This window comes from Callithrix jacchus, chromosome 12, assembly GCF_049354715.1.
Source record: "Callithrix jacchus isolate 240 chromosome 12, calJac240_pri, whole genome shotgun sequence".
Classification (NCBI taxonomy): Eukaryota; Metazoa; Chordata; class Mammalia; order Primates; family Cebidae; genus Callithrix; species Callithrix jacchus.
The window spans coordinates 69763918-69771614 of record NC_133513.1 but is presented as its reverse complement, the minus strand read 5'-3'; the positions used below and the strand labels follow the sequence as shown (position 1 = coordinate 69771614).

General features: G+C 38.1%; 1 pseudogene; it reads left to right on the top strand.

The window, feature by feature from the left end:
- The first annotated feature begins 4424 nt into the window (after window positions 1–4424).
- Window positions 4425–5027, top strand: LOC118146333 (ADP-ribosylation factor-like protein 4A; annotated as a pseudogene).
- The last annotated feature ends 2670 nt before the right edge of the window (window positions 5028–7697 follow it).

Here is a 7697-nt window from a genome sequence, read left to right as displayed (position 1 = left end):
TAAGACAAGAAAAAGAACTATATGTATTTATAGTTATGTGGTAGTAAGAACATATCTTTCCTAGAGTTAAATCAGTACCTGCCAGAGATATTAGTCTACAATATATTACATCATTCAAAAGTTTAACATTTATCAAAAGAAAATCTTTGGTTTAGAGGCTACAGAGATAACAACTTTTTTAAACAACTAATTTTACGTACATCATTTAGCTTTCCTATTCAAAGAAGCAGCTTACAAGGTTGCAATCTTACCATTCCAGTTTTCAGAGAAGTAAGTATATTTGAAATACCTAAATGCCTTAGATGTACAAATGGTTATGGAATATTTAAAATGACTTATGAATAATAAAAGCACTGGCTTTTTCATTGAAGTATTAGGTTTGATCTCCAGAGACTCTCAAATTCCAAGCTGTTTCTCACAACCTCACCTAGAGACTGAATCCCAAACTAATCCTTTCTCAACTACCAAAAAGAAAAAAGAAAAGAAAAGAAAACCACTACCACGTTACTAGCTTTTCCTTACATGATACTCCTTTCAAATGCCAGGTCCTGCTAGACTTCTACCCGTCCTTTGTCACAGAAGTCCAAATTCCATCCCAGCTGCCCAAATCCGCTCAGAATGCCCTACTTACAAACAGTCCTTTGCCATACTAACTTAGGGAAGAAATGGAAATGAGGCTGTTATCTGTAAGCTGGTGATTTTACCCTCACAGATGGAGAACAAATGACATAAAACACACACTGAGAAAAAGGCACAATAACTTTAGAACAATTTTCTTACAATTCATGTACACAAAGGCAGTGGTAAAAGCTGTGGGAGTTAGCTTGAATATTTCAAAACTATAACAGAAATTGAATTTTAAAGTTTATTAAGGTTGCAGAATCCAACAAGAAAATGCATTGATAGGGCTTTTGTGAGAATTAAATTGTCAGCTTAGTAAAATAGGATACCATATGTTGACTGTAGTACTGGCTTTAACATGAAAAACACGAAAAACAAGTGATTACTTAAGAAACAATTAAGTGGACAAGGTTTCTAAACATTGGGTCAGGAGAATAAAATTAAGAGAGTTTGGCATAGCCTTTAAAAACCACAAAATCCGTAAGTCTAGATAAGATTATATGTATATAAGCAAAATACCAGACTTACCCTAGTATATAAACACAATATGACTTTCTTTTCCTTGCAATTAAGAAAATATTCAATTTATAAAATACTTCAAAAAGTATTTACTAGATTATATCAAATATTATTCCTAAATAAAATCTACAAAGGCTATTACAGATAATATTAACAGACCACTAGCAAACATTTATTTTATTCCACTGTAGTCAACATTTATATGTTATAGAACTCATTTATAGATTATTGAATATTAAGACAAAAATAAGGAGATGACTAAGACCTCACAGTTTCAGAAACAAAATATTTGGAGGCAAATTAATGCAGTTCTGTGACTTTTTTCTATAATATTCAGAAGCTCAGAAAAAAATAAGCACACCAACCATAGGTTTAACCCAGTGCTCAGACTTGGACATGGAAGTAGGTTACCTGGGAAGAGTCTACCATTGGGTTTTAAAGGGTTCAAAAGCTGATCACAGAGAACAGGCTGAACTGAAAAGCAAGGGTGGAAATCACATAATAAAGGGATTTGAGGAACAGGAAAGAGGCTTGCTACAGAGAGTGCTCAGGGTGCAGACAGCAGTGTCCTCAGCCTAGGGAATAGTTAAAACATGGGTCTCCGGATTATACAACCAAGGAGGGCAATGATTTAAACAGAGGCCACAGACTGCACATGAATGCAAAATACCAAAAATGCTGCATGGACAGGGCAGGCAAAGAGCTTGGTCTGAGATAAAATACTCTGGTGATATATAATTGGGGCCTGAGTAGAAGGGAGTACTATTACAGTAAGTAGACAGACATAAGCAAGGCAGGAGAGGGCCCCCCTCCCACCGGGAATGTCAGGGAACCATCAAGGTGATGGTCAGGTGGTTGTTAAACAGTTTCTCTAAAATAATAATGGGTCACAATCCGACCCCAAGGAAAGGCAATCTCCCATTAGATAGAAAACACCAGAAGCTGGTGATGAGCAGCTTTCCATTAAGATTTCAAGAGTTGAGTGAGTGGGCTCAAGCATGCACACCAGGAGTCAAAATGGCAGTTTAGCCAGTATATGACCTTCCTCTGGGAATGCTTGACTGGTTAAAAAAAAATGCCTCAAATGAGTATGTGCACAACTCAGTAAACACACTGCGCATGTGGCCCCTCTCAAGTGCTGGCAGGCCACTGTGCATGTGAACAGCCCACCCCAAGAATCAGGGGAGAAGAAATGCAAACCTCAGAACCCTGACAATGTATAAAAATCCCAAGTCAAGGTTGGACCAGGCACTTGACTCTCAAGCTACTCACTTGGCCCTCTTCCAAGTGTACTTTACTTCCTTTCATTTTCACTCTAAAACTTTTAAATAAGCTTTTACTCCTGCTCTAAAACTCGCCTTGGGGCCCAGCATGGTGGCTCATGCCTGTAATCCCAGCACTTTGGGAGGCTGAGGTGGACAGATCACTTGAGGCCAGGAGTTCAAGATCCACCTGGTCAACATGGTGAAACCCCATCTCTACTAAAAATACAAAGATTAGACAGGCTTGGTGGCGGGCACCTTAGTCCCAGCTACTCAGGAGGTGGAGGCACAAGAATCGCTTGAATCTGGGAGGCAGAGGTTGCAATAAGCCTAGAGCATGTCACCGCAACTCCAGCCTGGGAGACATAGCAAGACTCTGTCTCAGAAAAAAAAAAAGGAAACAAAATTAGTTAAGGAAAAAAAACAAACTTGCCTTGGTCTCCCACTTGACTTTACACTCTTCAGCAGAATTATTTTCTCGGAGAAGACAAGAATTGAGCTGTTGCCAACCCATACAGATTCACTGCTGCTACCACCACAGCAGAAGAGGGCATGCCTTAAGGCCAGGGACAAGGCAGTGAGTGCCATCATAGCCCAGGGGCTCTGAGTCACAGAGGGAGCAGCAGTAGGGGCTGGAGAGACCTCCTTTCAAAACCTGTTACCTCCATAAAGATGTCACTGAATATCTAGCCCATGCTCTCCTGGTTTTCTTCCTACCTCTGCAGGCTGCACAACCTCAGTCTTCCGGGAATGGTTCTAAATGAGTATTCCCAACAGGCCTCCTCCTCCTTTACTCTACCTCCTCCTCCTCAAACAGGTCAATTACTGTGTACAGGTAAATGTTTCTCAAATCCATCTCTCTGGCTTAAATTTTGTTTTTAAACTCCAAATCAGTGGGTAACTCCATTTAGATGTCTTGATGGTGCCTCAACCTCAGCATGACCAAAACCGAATTTATCTTCTCTGTTGATTAGACACAGCAGGGTGCAATGGTTAAGAACCTGGGTCCTGGGCAAGTTTTCTGTGATGATGACTGCTGTGGTGGTCTGAGAGCAGAGAAAACCCACAGTTTGACAAAGGTTCCCCCTATATATTAGTTAAATGATTATCACAACATCTGTTTAGGAAGGTTATTAACATAAAATAAATGACAATTGATAATTTCTGGCCTTTAGAAATTGTTCAGTAAGTGCTGAAACTATCCCACGGTATCCGGTACAGTTACCAACTTTGACAAAGCATGGGGCTTTTCGGAAGGAAGAGAGTAGTAAAATAAGTCAAATCCATGCTATCGAGCTTCGTAATTAATGCGGGACTGGCTGCAACCATATCACTCTCTTTACAGAGGATGTAACACTTTGTCCTTATCCCCCAAAGGGAAGCCAAACTAGAAACATGACTATGAATTTCACTTTGAAGACACTTCACAAGTGGGGTTTCCTTTTAGAAACAAGGTTTGCCTTCTTCCATATCCACTTCAAAACTCATGGAAATACCATCATTCTCTAAAAATCCTTTTGAGCTATGTGCCCTTAATTTTTGTTTGTTTGCTCGGTCAATGTGAATCAAAAGAACTACGTATCAAGTGATTCTACAGGGTCAAAATAGATGGACAATCATGGATGAAGCAAGAAAAGTATTAACATTAAATAACGAAAAAATGAATCATAATTCTCTTGGAAGGTAGGGAGAAGCAGTTTGACATCTCTGATAATCCTTAGTGTGATTAGGGGTGCGCAGGCAGGGGGCGGGATCTGTCATGTGGAGCTGCCAGGCCAGCACCGTTAGGGCAGACTGGCGCATGCCGCCCGTTGGGTGTCCAATCCTCTGCCACCGCCCTCACCTCCCTGGGGCCAGCTAACAGGTATCAGTGAGCACGCCTCCCCAGCAGCTGAGAGAGAGACTGAGTGAAGAGGAGGGAAGGATGGCTAGTCAGTCTTATGGCTGGATCACCTACGAAGAGAAGTTCAAAAACAAGAAGAAGAATGCATGTCAACTTGGGACATTGATTTGCAGCTGGAAATGGGGAATGGACTATCAGACCAGATTTCTATCCTGTCCAGCCTGCCTTCATTTCAGTCCTTCCACATTGCTATTCTGGGTTTGAACTAGGCTGGAAAGACAACTGTCTTATGCAGACTGCAGTTCAATAAATTTGTAAATACTGGACCTACCAAAGGATTTAACGCTGAGAAAAGTAGGGTAACCCTGGGAAATTATAAAACAGTCACTTTTCATTTCTGGGATGTAAGTGGTCAGGAGAAATTACAGCCACTGTGGAAGTTATACAACAGATGCACCGATGGCATTGTATTTGTTGTGGATTCTGTTGATGTCGAATGGATGGAAAAACCCAAAACAGCACTTCACAAAATAACTAGGATATCAGAAAATCAAGGAGTCCCTGTGCTTCTAGTTGCTAACAAACAAGACTTGAGGAACTCAGTGTCTCTTTCAGAAATTGAGAAATTGTTAGCAGTGGGTGAACTGAGTTCATCAACTCCATGGCATTTTCAGCCTAACTGTGCAATCAAAGGAGATGGCCTAAAGGAAGGGCTTGAGAAACTACATGGTATGATCGTTCAAAGAAGAAAAATGTTGTGGCAACAGAAAAAGAAAAGATGAATATCAATATCTATTATATCTGTGTGGAGTAGGTTTTGTCTGGTCTGATTCTGACAAATAGAAGAGTATCTACAGCCTGGTTTGCCTGTCCGCCCTCCTGGATGCTATCAAATCTTTGTTTTGTTGGACAGTCAGATGCCCAACTCCTGCCTCATGGAAGATGGAGTAAATGCAGTGATTCTCCCTACCCCACAAATCTTTTGGTACATTTGGGGAAGCCAAGCAAGGATGGGAAATTGACTAGAACATAGTTGTGGAAATTTGACCCAAAGTTAATGAAATAAAACTTTAAAGAACTGGGAAAAAAAAAAAAAAAAGAATGTGGATGTGGTTTTTAATGCCCCTCCCTCAGTTATTAGCAAATGCTCATTAAAGTTCTGTACTGACGATGTGTTTCAAATCATTTAGATTTTCCTTGGCAGTACTGCTCAAAACCCTAATGGAAAAATGCAGCTGCCTCATCCACTTAGAGAGGCCCCAGCTGCCTTCAGAAGAACTTGAAGTTCTAGCATCTGAGGAATGGTCATGCAAACCATAGTCTTAAATACGTTGTTTATATTTTTTTTTAATGCAGAAATTCAGGATGAGTGCTTTTCAGGCAGAACATCTAATCTGTTCATAATGCACAATGGCCAAAAACCTTTCAAAAACCCATGTAAAAGGCAAAATGGCCAACAATATTTGATATCCAAATGCTTTTATTTCCTTTGATAAAAGAAAGACCTTGTAACTGTACCAACATTAGTTTACAAAGCCTTATAGTCAAATTATTAGCCTTTGCTGAAGATTTATAGCATGTTTGTTATATAGAAATAACCCACACTCATGAAAAGAAGGCTGGCTAATCTTCAGCTAATGTAAAAAACATTGGCAATACACTTTAGGATGGAGAAGGTTTGTAACTGAAAATGGGAATGAAAAACAAAGACCTAGAATGATGACCTTGGGAATTAAGAGCAGGACTAGACAAGATGGGAAAGAGACTGAGGATTTATTTACACGTGATGATAGTTGGAACTGTGAGTGCTAGAAAGATCTGAGAAGGAGAACATGTAAAGAACAGAGGACTTTTAATAAAGATGTCAAACTTACCAATTAAGTGCATGCATCTGCTCCAAACACAAAAGAATGGGAAGTAATATATAAACATACAAATAGAATAACAAAAAATACAGAGCAAAATAATAGAGCAACACTAGCTATAAATAGAAAAAAAAAGTTATTAGTAAAATTTTCTCATGGATCAATTCTCCCCAAAATTGATCTATAAACTCAAAACAATTCCAACCAAAATAAAAATGGAAATTTTAGGCAAATTGACAAACTGATAATGTTTTTTAGAAGAGCAAGAATAGCTCAGACAATTTTAAACAAGTATGCATGGAGGTACACTATTAGACACCAAGAGTGTTTACAAACCTTAGTATTTAAGACAATAGGTAAAACACAAAGAGCCTTACAGGAAAGAAAATGAGTCAAGAATGTAATTATACATTTTATAAAAAAAGGAAATCAAAATAACATTAAACATATTAAAGGTTGTTCAACCTCATTTGAAATTAGGAAAATGTAGCAAATTAAAGCCACAGTGAGATTTGTTTCACAACCAAACATTGATAAAAATTTAGAAACCTCATGATTTCAAATGGTAAAAGAATATGAAGAAATGTCATCTCATGCATGTCTGTGGCATTTGGAGTGGGAGGAAGCTATACAATTCATTAGTACTAATAGTTTGCGAACAGTCTGGCAGTACCTTGTAAAGTTAAAGATGTACATATATTTTACATAACAAGCAGTTGTCTAGTACTTTCTATGTGCCAGGCATTAATAAAAGTTCTTTATAAATATTAACTCATTTAATCCTTCTAACAACTGTAGGTATTATATTTTTACTTTCTATTTTGGTATAATTTTAGACCTCATGTACACAATATGAATTATTATCCTGCATTCACAACATAGTCTCTTCATAGGTCCATTTTTGAACCACGTGAACTTACTACTTTGTTAATTATGTTACAGATGTAACAAGCACCCATAAACTCAGTACCCAACAGGAATCCTAGTATCTTCACAATAACCTACATCTAGCCATGTACAATCATGCACCTCACAAAATAGTGTAAAGTGTAACAATGTTTCAGTCAATGATTGACCACATATATGATCATGGTCTCATAAGATTATAAATATGATATTTTTACTGCATCATTTCTATGCTTGAATATGTTTAGATACACAAATACATCCACTGTGTTACATTTGCTACAGTATTCAGATGGTAACATGCTGCACAGCTTTTAGCCTAGGAGATTAGGCTATAGCCTAAATAGCGTAGTTGACTATATCATCTAGGTTTGTGTAAATTCACTCTGTTTGCACAAGTATGAAATCTCCCAATGACACATTCTTCAGAAATATTTCTGTCATTAAGCAACACATGACTATATATATCGCAGTCCATCCCCTCTCAATGGTTTATTAGTATTTATATTGCAACCTAGGAAATGAAAATATTTACAAACCACATCTGATAAGGGATTAATCTCCAAAAATATATATAAGAAGCTCTTACAACTCGATAACAAAAAATAAACAAAAACCTAGGAACCTGATTCTAAAATGGGTTAAGGACTTGAACACACATTTCTGCAAAGAAGACATACA